This window comes from Neomonachus schauinslandi, chromosome 10, assembly GCF_002201575.2.
Source record: "Neomonachus schauinslandi chromosome 10, ASM220157v2, whole genome shotgun sequence".
Lineage (NCBI taxonomy): Eukaryota > Metazoa > Chordata > Mammalia > Carnivora > Phocidae > Neomonachus > Neomonachus schauinslandi.
In genome coordinates, this window is record NC_058412.1 from 80,665,711 (window position 1) to 80,680,984 (window position 15,274).

Below are 15,274 nucleotides of genomic sequence, written 5' to 3' on the forward strand. Positions count from 1 at the left end.
ATCAGAAAGAACTCTTGGCACTATGGGCCTGGAGTGGATGAGCCTGTTTTTAACAAAGGGCACTATTAAAAATATTTACCTCTCTGAAAATCCTACTTACAGCTTGAAGATGACAGTCGTCATTATGTTGCCAGGGATAAGACTGAACACTGAGCCGTGGTCATGTGCTCCCAGAGGAACCTGGGATTCCAAAGAACTGCATCTCCTGTTTCTCCCTCCTCAATAACTGGCTACAGGTGCTCATTCTCAATCCATGTTCAGCAACTGTGAGGCTGATATGCCTTATAAAAAGGGCACATCTTTACATTTTTAATGCTAATGATTGAATTAAAGGACTGTAAGTTCATGAAGTGGCATTTTCTATGATCCAGTAGGTGACATAATAGCAGGAACGGTGTCTTCACTCTCCCACAGTGCAGCCTACCTCTAAGCACCATGGATAGTGCCTGGGATGTGGTGGAGAGCTGGTGGGGCTGTGTGCATCGGGGACTGAGGTGTGACAGGACCTCAGCCTCAGGACACGTTTAATGTGTCCGGCCACAGCTGCAGACCCACAGTTATCAGGACCCCCCTAAAGCACCGCACAGGGCTTGCTTAATTGGGCCTATTTGGAGGGAATTTCCCCAAACTGTTTTATCTTTCATGAGAGGCACACATTTGAATTAAGATAATTCTCTGGGTTTTTCAAAAATGGTCTAAAATATTTGTTGATTTAACAGGAATGTTTATAGATAGGACAGGTGCCAGATCATATCATCCATATTAGCCATTAGTCACTATTATCCATTAGCCACAGCAAAATATGATCGTTACTGGCTTGATTTGTAAAAAAAAAAGAATGACATATTTAAAATGCCTTCAAGGTGGAGGCAGCATGGCATGGTGTTTGAGCATGAGCCATACAGTCAAGACACTTGAGTTCGAATCCTGGGCTTGCTACTTACTTCGGTGACCCCTGGAGCCTTTTGAACCAATCTGCGCCTCCATTTCCTCATCTATAAATTTAGAATTTATAGTAATTGTACCTACTTCACAGGGGAACTAAATGAATAAATATAAATAAAGTACTTAGAACAGTTCTTGGCACAGACTTAATAGTATATGTGTGACTATTACTACTTTACTATTAATTGTTACTATTAATTGTTAGATGAGTTATTTAGCAGTGAACTAAAATGGAAGGCAGAGAGCAGGAAAAGGAGAGAGACCTGGAAGGAAGGCAGTTTTGACTTGAGGACATTTGTATATAGGGAAAAGCATATGGGAGAAGCATATCAATAGCACAAAAGGTATTTCTCCATTAGACATGTGAAACTTTTGGCATTGGAAGACATGTGTCTCTCACTCTAAGGTGAGCTCAGCACTGTAGGCTTTCTTGCTGGCCTCCGCAGTCATGGCTGTCCATGGAAATCACTGAGTGACTGACAAATATCCGCCTTACACAGAAAGAAAGAGTTGGGTTAAATCTGGAAGCCTGGTTAGAATATATGGGGTGCAAGGTGAATGTTCCAGAAAGGTTTAAAGCAGAGACTGTTAAAAACAGCTGTAGTAGATATTGCTGAAAATTAAAAAAATTGAGATTTTATTAGATCTTTGGTCTGAGAAAGTGATTTACTTTTGTAGAGCTTAAAATTTTGTGTGCTAGTTGGGTGGCTTAAAAAGTAAAAGAATGTATTACTAAATTAATGTTTTATGCGTGAAAATATATGGTCTAGAGAAATTGTATTGCTATCATCAGAGTCTCTCATACATAGACGGATTTTGCTTTTCTCTCTTATTGTGTGTGCTATAAAATACATTAAGTGTATTTTGCATTAAGTATGTTAAATACATATATTAAATGTATGCCTTACAAGATATGAATAAACCATTGGTCTAGTGCTCTTAATTTGAAATGCCTCTTGATGCCCTTTTCACTTACATGAAGATTCTACTTTCTCATTCTCAACATAGATTCCTACCTGTTTCAATAAGATACGGGTCATTCAAAATGGACTTCTACATCTATCTTCTTCTGCTTTTTTTAATGTCACATTACTTTGTACCTATCTTCTTTGTTGTACCTTCCATCCAGCAGCAAAAGGAGAATTCCCTTCTACAAAGCCACAAAGCCACTCAGTACACAGCACAAGTATTAGCTCTTCACATGCCAGTTAATTCATGTGCATATTTTTAAGTTTGCGTGCAAACAGTTCCAACTAGGACCAGTAAATAATTATTATTGATAGAATAACGGCATTCTCTTCTGTGGATTCAGGTGTCCTTAAACTGTGGGGGCCATTTCAGAGAATCCGTGAACAGCCAGCTCTCTAAGATGTATAAATACTCCATGTATGTCTATTATGTACTGGAAACATTTATTAAAATAAAGTTATATTCTCTCAGAGCAAAGAGAGAGCTTATTAGCCACATAGCCCAAACCCAGGAGCCTGAAATGTGCTAAGTCCAGGGGCTTGGCCCAGGTCACACAACTAGCTAGCATGATAGCTGGGGGCAGAGAGTGTGTCGTCTCTTCTCTTTGGAGTTGCCTGTTGGATGGCAAGTCTTGAGATTAGTTTCTGGAGGGTGCAGGCACTTTCCTGGGTCGGGCACCTTATACTAGGGGGGTCTAGGGCAGAGCCTGCAAAGAGGAAGCATGGCTATTTAGGACTAGCTCAGAGGAGGACAAAAGAGTCTGAAGGATCTTCAGCCTTTCTTCTCGGCTACTAGGGTAAGGATAGAGGGGGGTGGAAATAGCACTCAAATCCTGCACAGGATGAAAGTATCCACTGTGGCATCTGCCAAGATACAGGGAGTTAGACCTCTGACGGGTACTAGGAGCTCCCACTATGTTGATGCTGATGGTTGACCAGGATGGTCAGCGAGGCGTAGGGAGGCCAGGACAGTCAGCGAGGTGCAGAGAGGAGGATCTTCCCTGCAGCTATCAACATACTTGTCTAAAGCAGGGACAATGGCAAAACCAGTGCCCAAGGCCAAGTCGAATCATAGCTTTAAATTCAAGGAGGAAATAACTGAAGTGCAGCTCTGAGGGAGGAGACCCAGCGTCTGAGGGAAGCCATCTTTCTGAGCAGAAGCTACTCTGAGAGGTGGGCTCAGGAGTAATGGAGGGCTCTTCAAAGAGTGAGCAAGCCATAGATCTAACAGGAAACGGTGTGTGTGTGTGTGCTGTGGGCAGGGCACACGGTCCTTTCTGCATGCTCCACTGGTAATGACCACAGTCCAGGCTGGGGGCTCCGAGACCAATGTCTATATTTCTGTGTGAGGCTTGTGACGACCAGATTTTATCTCTTTACAGCCTATCTTGTGGTTGCTTATACACACTCAGGGAATGTGATTTATGTTATACCCATTTATACATCAAGATATACAACTTGATGTGCGTGCTTAATAACTAATGGTGAACATGCTAAGAATAGACTTCTAGATTGTGTTTTGGGAGTCCTAGGGCTTTTTTTGTTTTTTTGTTTTTTGTTTTTATTTTATTATGTTATGTTAATCACCATACATTACATCATTAGTTTTTGATGTAGTGTTTCCTCATGGTGCCTTAGGGACCATCCTGGGCAGTGGGGTGGAGTGCGGGGGAACATGGGAACTGGGTCTAGTCTTCTCCCCACTGCCCATTCCTTCCAGATACCTCAACTAGAACAACACTGCTTTTACCCATTTTTATGTTGAGGTTCCACATACTCATTTTATTTATTTTTTAAAAGATTTTATTTATTTATTTGACAGAAAGAGACAGTGAGAGAGGGAACACAAGCAGGGGGAGTGGAAGAGGGTTAGTGCCGAGCAGGGAGCCCCATGCAGGACTCGATCCCTGGACCCTGGCATCATCATGACCTGAGCCGAAGGCAGACGCTTAACGACTGAGCCACCCAGGCACCCCAACATAGTCATTTTATTTAACAAAATAAAATACCTCCAAATAGATCATGGTTTAGATGTAATGAACATAATCCTCTGTAGCTAGTTTAAACAGAAACAGTTCTAGAATTGTCAGAGAGGGAAAGAAACAGACCCTAGACTAATCTTCCAAGAATATCTTCTGAAGTCACACAAAAAACTGGGCTGTCAAAGGTGCTGATCCTCCACAGACAGGAAGAAATCTGCTGAATCAGGAAGCTCCTGATGTAGCTGCCAGATCCTGAACTAGTCTGGAGTCAAAGTTGAGGGAAAGCCCCATACTGTGGAATTGTCCAGGGCTGAAAAAGCCAATTGCTTCTGGGTACCTGGGCCCACCAGGACCAACAGAATTATTAATTTGTTTATCCCACAAGAAACCTAGTAGCCTCAGTATAATTTGTAATACTAACACAGCCATCTATATTTTGCTTATTAAAAAAAATTCAAGATTTTTTGGGGGGGTACTATTTTAGACCTTGAGAATATCCCATTAGAATATAATAAAGTCAAGCTCTCATGTTCTGGAGTCATTTGAAATTATTCTTCTTGATACAGTTTTGTCAACTCAATAAATAGTTCAATTTCTTTGATTTTGATTTTTAGGGATTGCTTCTTAAAATTTTGCTTTGTTTTATAATAATGCAAGATAGTTAACAGCCTTCTAGTGCAAATTTATAAAATAAGGTATATGCAGAAAAATCCAGCTTCTATTCCTCTCCCTGCTACTTGCTTGCTCCTTCCCATATAAGCAAACCTTTCTAGAAATGATGTCACTATATCCTTCTATTTTTAATATAAATGAAGATACATACATATTTAAATCCCCTCACTTCTTACAGATAAATGGTAGCATATTATATACAATTTTCCACCTTGTTTTCCCATTTCATAATATATTCCAGAAATCATTGCCTAATTGCATTTGGTGCTATTTCTCATTCTTTCTTAGAGATACATGATACACCATTTGTGTGGCTGTACCACAGTTTATTCATCCAGTCTCAAATATTTCCCGTCTTTTGCAATCTTAGATTATGTTGTAAAGAATAGTCTTATGCATACATCTTCTCATATTTTTGCTAGAATATTTTGGGGATGGATTGCTAGAAGTAGGATCTCTGCATCAGAGGATAATGCATATGGACTTTGGCTTAATATTGCCTTTTCATATGGATTGTCCTTTTGAACTCCCATTAGCAATGTAAGGAGTACTTACCTTAGTTTTTGCCAATTTTTCTGCAAAGATAATGATCTTTTTCATCTCTGTTGTTGGAAGATCTTTACACATAAGCTATTAAGACACTGCAATGTAAGTTGCAAATATTTTGTGTTCCCAATCTATCACTTACATTTCTACGTTGCTATTGGTATTTACCCATTTCCTAATTATAGAGGAATTTACCCATTCTTCCAATATTTGTATATATTCACTTTTTAAAATTTAAATCTTCAGTTCATTTGGAATTTATTCTGGTGTGCAGTGCAAGGAATGGATCCAATGAAACATTTTCTACATGGCAGTCCAGCTAGCACAACATTACTTTTAAAAAATATCATCTTTTACCCACTGATGTAACTTCCATTAAATTTTCATATCCCATCAGATCTATTCCTAGACCATCTAGTCTTTTCTATTGGTCAACTTTCTATTCATGAGATAATTCCACACTGTTTTAATTATAGAGATTTAAAAATGTATTTTAATATCTTGTAGTGGCTATGTCCCTTGCTGCACCCCAAAGCTCCTATTTTTCAGTGATTTTCTGATATTTCTCACATGTTTTTGTTTTCCTAATGAATTTTACAATTAGCATGCTTAACTCCAAAGAAAAACCTGATGGCATTTATTGGATTCACATTAAAATTTTTTTTTTTTTTTTTTAAAGATTTTTTATTTTTTTTATTTATTTGACAGAGAGAGACACAGCGAGAGAGGGAACACAAGCAGGGGGAGTGGGAGAGGGAGAAGCAGGCTCCCCGCAGAGCAGGGAGCCCGACGCGGGACTCGATCCCAGGACCCCGGGATCATGACCTGAGCCGAAGGCAGTCGCTTAACCAACTGAGCCACCCAGGCGCCCTGGATTCACATTAAAATTTTTAAGTTAACATAGGGAGGATTGGTTTTTTTTTTTTTTTTTTTGAGGTTTTGTCTATCTAACCAAGAACATAGAATGTCTTTCTCCTTGTTTAAATCTGTATTTGATTCTTTCTGGAGAGTTTGATAGTTTTTCTCTTAAAGATTTTGGATATTTCATGTTAAGTTCATGCTATTTTGCTATTAAAATGGTATCTTTCTTACATCTTCTAAATTGTTTTTGTTTTTATCATCTACTACACTTTATTAAGTTCTTAGTGCATGTAGTGATTATTTAATTGATTCTTTGTTTTTTTCTCTCTATATAATCATATCATCTGCAAAAAGAGATGGGCAATTAGACATAATTAATTAGAGATAAGCAATTAAAAGCATTGGAATTGGAGGGGAATTCCAACGCCTCTAATTGCTTTTTCTTGTTTAATTGCATTGGCAATTTACCCCCAAGTGAAATAGAATTCATTCATCCAATGGTAATATATGTTTCAGTTATTTATTGCTGTCTAACAAACTGTACTAAAACTTAGTTGCTTAAACATAAGATTTTATTATTATTTCTCACAATGCTGCAATCTGGTTGGGCTCAGCTGGACTGTTTTATCGCTCCATGTGGTGTCTGCTGGGACTGGAACATTCTGGATGTTCTTCACTCACATATCTGAAGCTGGGATGGTTGGAGAAACCGGAGTCTGCCCAGACTTCTTTCTCTCTCTCTGTCTCTCCCTCCCTCCTTCCTTATGTTTTTACAACCTGGCTAGCTTGGGCTTCCTTACTGCAAATGATTTTAAGATATTCGGAATTCTTGTATTGTGTCTGGCTTCCAAAAGTGTGGAAGTAGAAGCTGAAGATCTTTCAAAGACTGGGTTCAGAGCTGGCACATTGTCACTTCCACTGCATTCTATTGGTCCAAGCAAGTCACAAAGTCAACCCAGATTCAAGGACAGGGAAAACAGACTCTACTTCTGGACATGTAAAGCAAAATGCACATGACGAGGCAGAGGAATTGATGGCAGCCATTTTGGGAGACTATCCTTGCAATGCCTGTACCAGGATATCCCATCTCCGGCAAACTTATTCAAACCCTATGAAATAATGTGTTCAAATTCATTACCAAGGTCTGCATTAGGATCTCTGAAACTTCAGAAGCACTGCTTCCACACTCTAATTCACTCGAATCCAGTTTAGCAGTTATTGAATACCTATCATAAACAACACCTTATGCTTAAACTTCTCCTTCCATCCTACCCATGTCTCTCCCCAGCCCCCAGGTCTGCTGCCTTTCTTCTTGTCACTGTGCAGCTCCCACAGGCCACTGTGAGCCTGGAGCTTTTCACGCCTGGAATATCCTTTTAGCTGCTTCCTATGACCTCTCTTGGAATAGGTCTGAAAAAAGCAGTCACATCCTCTTGGAATCCCAGGCAGATTTATGATCAGTGGCTGATACCTTCGGGGGTTTATTTCTGGCTGTAATGGCTAATTCCTTCTTCTACCGTTCTACCCTCACCTTAGGTAAACACTTATTTTGCCTTCATCTCAAAGTGTAAGACTTAGTCTTCACCTGTGTTTTATGTTCTCCTCTAGTTACGTGTAGAGAAAGTCGTGGAGCTCTGACGTGCTCAGATGAATCAGCCCTATCCTTGCCAGAATATAAGACTCTTGAGGGAAGGTGATATCAAGGCTTAACAGTATGCTTTCTGGGCCAGCGCTCTTTTGGACTAGTGTGGTCTTAAGATCCTTATTAAGTGATTTCAGTTGTTCTATCAAAGGGACAGTGGTGCTCTTAATTATATGTTATATTTTGAAGCTTTCTCTATTAATAAATAGGTACCCCAAAACCTTGGTGAATTTAGACTTTAAACTTATTTCCCTCTTTGTCAATAAATTATTGCTTTATGTAAACTGTGTGGGAGAGAGATTTTTTCCTCTTCCAGAATTAAAGTTAGTCATCAGAAAGGCTTAAGCTTATATCTTAAGGGTTGCACTTTCAGAGGTTAGTTTGACAAGACAAAAAAGAAAAAAAAAACAAAGTTGAGAAATTGAGTGCTAATATTCTTTACAGGAAATTCCTGTAAAGGAAACAGGCTTACTCATTCTTTCAACTAAACCTAACCACAAACCTTATCTAGTTGAGGTGGTTGGTCAGAGAAGAGTTTTAGATGCTTCATCTTCAGGACATTTCCTTCTATTGATAACAGGTAGTTCATTTGATTTTTCTCTGTATGCCAAAGATTTGGCAAAGACAATGGTCATTTGCAAAATAACAAATGTTTTCTTCTTTTCTCCAGATATAACTCATCATTTCCAAACATGTGTGAGTTAAATGGCTGTTGTGTCTTCTCCAGGTATTTCTCTGGCTAGGAAGAGATATATAGTAGAACTCTGAAAATCGGTATTTTCACATGTTCTTCAGATACAAAAGCTGGCAGTTACTGAAATAAGGACTCAAAGTTCCTTCCTCTTTTTTTTTTATGTCTTAAGAACAGGAAATAAATGTAAGAATTATTTTCACTAGATTTCCTAACCAGAAAATATAAATTGAGAAAAGAGCTTAAATAATTTTCAAAGTGAATTTAGAAATTCCTGTTCATGAAATTTTTTAAAGCTTTTTTTTAAGATTTTTTTTAAAAGAACTTATTTAATTACTTGATAGAGAGCACAAGCAGGGAGAGCGGCAGGCAGAGGGAGATGGAGAAGCAGGCTCCCCACTGAGCAGGGATCTTGATGTGGGGCTCGATCCCAGGACCCTGGGATCATGACCTGAACCGAAGGCAGACGTTTAACCAACTGAGCCACCCAGGCACCCCTCATGAAATTTTTTAATAACAGATGTGCTATCTAAGAAAATTTATATCTCCCTAGCTATACAGTCTTCACTTTATAAAAACATGATAGTTATCAAAAAACTGGCGTATAGTGATTTGAGCATTTTGTGGGTATTGGCTAAGAGTAGAGAGACTCTAGATGTTTGCCAAATTCTAATGTTCATCTTGATGTGACCATAAGATCAAGTGATTGACAGCAGTCACTACACACTGGATTTTCTGTAATTCTCAGATAATAGGGTATAAAGCTAACATGGATCATGTGAAAATCATAACAATATTAGTTGAATTAAACAGCCACTATTACAGTAGACCAAATCTCTATATGCACCTGTGTTCTCTGTGTAATCACTGCTGATCCTGTGGGCAATTATAAAGTAGTTTTTTTTTTTAAGATTTTATTTATTTAGTTGAGAGAGAGAGAGAGAGCATGAGCAGGGTGGTGGGAGGGGCAGAGGGAGAAGCAGACCTCCCCAATGAGCAGGAAGCCCAACTCTGGGCCCAATCCCAGCACCCAGAATCATGCCCTGAGCTGAAGGTAGATGCTTAACCGACTGAGTCACCCAGGTGTCCCTAAAGCAGTTTGTCTTTGACAGTAAGATTTCCATTCCTAAAGCTCTGTTGACACCTGCCTTCTCCAGCATTTTCCTCTCTTTTGCCTTATATCATCAAAACCTTGGTCAGCAAAAATTTTAGTTCACTCTTAACCAAAGATAGTTGAAGGTCTAGCTTTGACCAGTGGAGGCAGGGAATCATCAACCTCTGACAAAAGAATTGTGGCTCTCAAAAAGCAGGTATGAAAATGTTTTGAAGAGACCCTTCAAGTACTTGAAGTTGCCCTGTTGGGCTCTCATCTCCTTCTGTGAGGGGGTAAAATGTGGTGATGAGAAAATCAGAGGTTGGAGGCCCTCTACATCTGGACATGAATTCTTTTTATACTTACCAGGTGTGTGATTATCATTAATAGTGGGGTCCACTATTTCAAGCAATGTGAGCTTTGGTTGCCCATTAGTACAATAAGAAAGATAATCATCTTCCCATGTATGACCAGAAAATAAATGAGAGCAGTGCACTATGTTCAGTGACACCTGCCCATGGTTTTAACTCCCCTCAACAGAGACTCTACAGACTGTTTTGGATTAAGTTGCCCTTGCTCAATAAACCATATACTCTGCATCTTGTGTGATTCCTTATGATTCTGAAAGCGTTTTGGTAATGGTAGAATGCGAGTCATCACCTAGACGTTAAATAGTCCTAAAAAGGTAGATGTTGACAAACAAGTCACACAGTGTGTTATCCCACTTAAATGGGGTTTCCAGAATAGGCTTGTCCTTGTGTTGTTCAGTTGCCAACAGTACTGACAACAGCTGTTATAACTCAGCACGGACCCACCTCTCCAGGGTCTATTCTTGTCCCTGAATGGGGCTTCCCAAGGATGTGATTGCCCTGACGCTTGTTTATGATGTAGACGCCAATATTCTCCTCAGGAATCTGATTTAATATGATTTGGAGAGCCCAGAATTCTGCATTTTTAATCAGTGTTCCAGGTCACTACTGTAATCAAGAAAATTTGAGAAACGATGTCCCAGAGACAGAGCTATAGTCTGGAAACAGCTCCAGGCAGCCTGAGGTTGTAAGCCAGCAGATGAGTACATCATGGAGAGAGCTTCTGGTGGCTCAAGGTTGGGTTGGAAATTCCTGAGGTTTGGAGGCTGCTGGATATGGTAACCAATTAGCTATAGGCTTCGACATTCAAACATGGAATCACAAAATGTTAGAGCTGAGATGATCTTAGCAATCATGTTCTCACGGTTCCCAAGCCAAGGAGCTTTAAAAAAAAATACACATTTCCTAGTTTAAACCCCAGAACTTCAGATTCCCTAGCTCTGAGATAGGAAATCTGATACAGCCCAAATAATTCATTTTGCAGATAAGAAAACTGAAGTACAGAGAGAGGTTAAGTGTCTTAACTGGAGTCACACAACAAATTAATGGTCAAACCTAGATTGATATGCATTTGTCCTGACTTCTCCTGAAGTGTTTTGCATTTATCTGGACAACAGAACTGATTGTGACTCATACATAAAGCTTTGTCCTGGGATTTGGAGCTAAGATTTCTGAAACAAGATCCCTGCTCTTGAGCTCCCAGTCTAGTGGGAGAACACAGCATACAAGATAACAATGATACTGCGGTGTGGGTAAACTATGAACAAGGAGTTACTGAGGCCCTCTTGTTAGCCTGGTACTATTCCTGGAGAGAGCATGCAGGCTGGAAAAGACAGACCTAGCTCCTACTGGCATGGAATTTCAATTCTTGTAGGGGCATAAATTTTGTTTTTTTTTTTAAAGATTTTATTTATTTATTTGAGAGAGAGAATGAGATAGAGAGAGCATGAGAGGGGGGAGGGCCAGAGGGAGAAGCAGACTCCCTGCCAAGCAGGGAGCCTGATGCGGGACTCGATCCCGGGACTCCAGGATCATGACCTGAGCCGAAGGCAGTCGCTTAACCAACTGAGCCACCCAGGTGCCCCAGTTTTTCTTTTTTAAAGATTTTTATTTATTTGTCAGAGAGAGAGAGAGCACAAGCAGGGGGAGCAGCAGAGGGAGAGAGAGAAGCAGGCTCCTCACTGAGCAAGGAGCCTGATGTGGGACTCGATCTCAGGACTCTGGGATCATGACCTGAGCCGAAGGCAGATGCTTAACGACTGAGCCACCCAGGCGTCCCGGGGCATAAGTTTTTAAAACAACATATTTTGAGACCATAATGTGAGCTAAGACACAGTCATATAAGATGAGTAACAAGATGGTTGCTGGCTGGTGCAGTAGTGAGGAGGGAGGTATGGGCTTCATTATATCAATGGCCAGACAAGGTCTCTCTGGAGAAGAAATGCAACACAAGACACAAGAGAGCCAAATCAAAGCCCACAGTGTTTTGCAAATGGTGGCTGGAATGGATTTTTTAAAAGATTTATTTCTTTATTTTAGAGAGAGGGAGACAGAGAGAGTGAGAGAGTGTGCATGAGTGGGCAGGGGGATGGGCAGAGGAAGAGGGAGAGACAGAATCCTCAGACTCCCCACTGAGCATGGAGCCCAACATGGGACTCAATCCCAGGACCCTGAGATAATGACCTGAGCTGAAGGCAGATGCTTAACCTACTGAGCCACCCAGGGGCCCCCTAGGAATGGGTTCTTTATCTCATGTGCGGTGCAGCTGATAAAGTCTGCAGCATGGAAATGGCATGCTCAGGTTTGCTTTTTAGGAAGATGCTTCTAGAGGTTGGAGATGGGGAGATTATTCTTTGAGGGAAAGGAAAGAAAGGTGAAGGGGAGACCACATCTCAAAAGGCAGTTGCTGATCCTGTCTTGTTCCTCCACCATAGTCCTTGTAAGAAGAGCCACCCGTTGTCACCAATGGGGATAAACAGTGCAGTGACTCTAGTCCCCGTGCCTGGCTCTCTTCAAGGTGCTCCACCATCTCAAGCCTCTCCTCCCCTGAGCGTGCTCTCCTCTCAACAGGTCAGCCACCAGTACTCTGGTCCCCACCTGGGTAAACTGGTCTGGATAGACCTTCCCACCCTGCATGGCTCTGCAGCCTCCTGTCCAAGCCTGATCTCTCCATGGTTTTAGGGATTCTACCTCTTCCTGCTTCCTCACTCTCACTTGTACTTGACCTGCCAACCTGCTCACTCATTCCCCTCACAGCTGAATGGTGTCTAAGCTCTGCCTTTGTCAACAAATGCTCAAACCCTGGCTTCCCTGCACGGTGTAGCCTGTGGACTACAGGGCTTGTCCCCACCCCTCACATTCCTTCCATTACTTCCTTTTCTTGTGCTACTCCCTGTCAGCTAACCCCCGGCCCCCCCCACAAGCTGATCTGATCTATTGGAGCCAAACCTAGAGGACACTTCTCAGTCCTTTTCATGCCAACTCTATAGCTTCTGATGCTGACATCCCATTTTTGCCTCCAGACTTTCTCTGTGCTTAGTATCAGGATGGTCTCCGTGTTCTGTTTCTTTTCTTCCTTTTGGGTTTATTCTTTTTCATTTCAGCCTTGGCCCTGACCCAACCTCTCCGGGCTGGTATTCTTCAAGGAAATCTGTCTGCCCTCTCCTTGCAGCTTACAGATGCTCCTAGCTTGAACTCTTCTCCATGCCATTGACCCCCAGAAGCCTTTCTGAGTCACCCGGCTGCCTTTGTAGTGCTCCAACTGGGGCCCCCAAGACACCTCAAGTTCAATGTTCTGTTAGAGAAACATTACTTGGGGCACCTGGGTGGCTCAGTCATTAAGCATCTGCCTTCAGCTCAGGTCATGATCCCAGGGTCCTGGGATCGAGCCCCGAGTCAGGCTCCCTGCTCGGCGGGGAGCCTACTTCTCCCTCTGCTTGCCACCCCCCTGCTTGTGCTCTCTCTCTCTCTGGCAAATAAATAAATAAAATCTTTTAAAACATTTTTTTAAATTAAGAGAAACATTATTTATTAATAAAAAATTATAGATACTAAAATTTCTCCTTCCTGCATCTGAAGATGTTAGAGATATGGGGTGTGTGTGTGTGTGTGTTGGAAACTGGTCGGAAATGAAGAATTTTATAAGATGAGGAAACCCCAGTATGTATTTATGAGGAAAAAATGAAGATTCCTGGAAAGAAAGATTCTGGGAAGGTTGGCAGTGGAGGCAGGGGGTCACAGGAAGGGCCAGGGAAGGCAGGGAGGGTGAGGAGAGGAACTTGCTTGGCTGGTTAGATGTGGAAAGAGAGGGAGATTGATTCTGTGGGCTTCCTAAAGAACATGGGTATTGTGGGAAGGTTTTTAAAGGGCCAAGTGACATTTCATGTAACTTTTCTTCCTTTTTTCCCCTTTCTTTTCTTTCCTTCTCTTTTTCTTGCATCCTCCTGTAATTGCTTATTTGCATGTTTGTGTTGACAAAGACTCTCTTCCTGACCAAATTTTAGTCAGGCTTCTCTGAGACCTCTTCTCCACTAGGCCTCAAACCCCTCCCCAGTTGGATGTCTGGTCTTACTAGCCCAGTCTTAGCAAAGAGCCCTGTTAAGTCATCCTCCTACCCTCAATATCTAAGTCCTTGACTCACCTTGAGCAAGAGCTCTGTTAGGTCAGTTTAGTAAGAATCCCTCTACTTTGATGTTTCCTTAGGAACTTTCCAGCCCCTGAACCCTCTCACCTTGCTCCTTAGCTATATCCTCCCCTGTTCTTATTGTCTTCTGAATTGAGCTTGATTTCTCTCCCCTATTGCCATAGTCTTGAATAAAAGTCTGTCTGACTATTTCAATCAGTGTCAGGATAATTTTTTATTTCACAAAGTTCTTCATATTGTGACAGATGTTTGAGGACAGGGATCATACTGTTTATTTTGTCCCACCCTCCCCCAACTTTAAAGAGTCTGAGAGAGCATGGGAGTGTTTTAGGGGGAATTTTTAGGCAAAGTTCAGGGGTAAGTCTTCTCATTCCCATCACCCCAAGAGTAACACACAGAGTAATATCGAGTACTTTTTATGTTAGTGATAATAGTTCAGGACTCTAAAAGGACAGATAAAACAGTCATATAGCAAAATTACTTTTATTTTCTGCTCAAGACAACATTAATCAATAACCAAATATTATACACTATTCTGGACTTTCCAAATTCATATGTTGAAATTCTAACCTTTAAAGATAATACCACTAATGATGGTATTAGGAGGTGGGGTCTTTGGAAGTTGCTTAGGTCATAAGGGTAGAGCCTTCATGAATAGGATTTGTGTTTTTATAAAAGAGACTCCAGAGAGATCTCTAGTGACTTTTACCACATGAGGACATAGTGAAAAGGCACCATGCACTAGATAGAGGGCCTTCAGCAGAATACCACCATGCTGGTGACTTGATCTTGGACTTCCCAGCCTCCAGAACTGTGAACAATAAATTTCCATTGTGCATAAACCACCCACCATGTGGTATTCTGGTATACCAGCCCAAATGGACTAAGACACCCACGCAGTATCCTTATCGCTCATTTCTTACAAATGGTTTGAAAATTCCAATGGCCACCCTATCAATAAGGGAGACAAAAGTGCCACGAACACAGGCCAGATTCTCATTCTCTCTCTTCAGGTGATCTTGCTCCCTCACCTTTTCTATTTCAGAGGATTGTTTTGTCCCCCATCCCCAGCCCCCCTTCACTTTAAAGAGCCTAAGACAGTATTGGAGTGTTTTAGGGCAGATTTTTAGATAAAGTTCCTTATTCCTACAACCAACCCCAAGAGTGATACACAGAGTAATACAGTAGTATTGCTATCCAGTTGTCCAAAAGGACAACTTTTCCTTTCTTATTTGCGGAACAGAGAGTCTATTCTCTAATAGTTCATACAAATAATAAAGTAAATAAAACAGACATGTGGACATTCTCAAATTTTATACGTATGAACTATGGCATAGGGTTCCGGAACTGTGGTGATCCTGA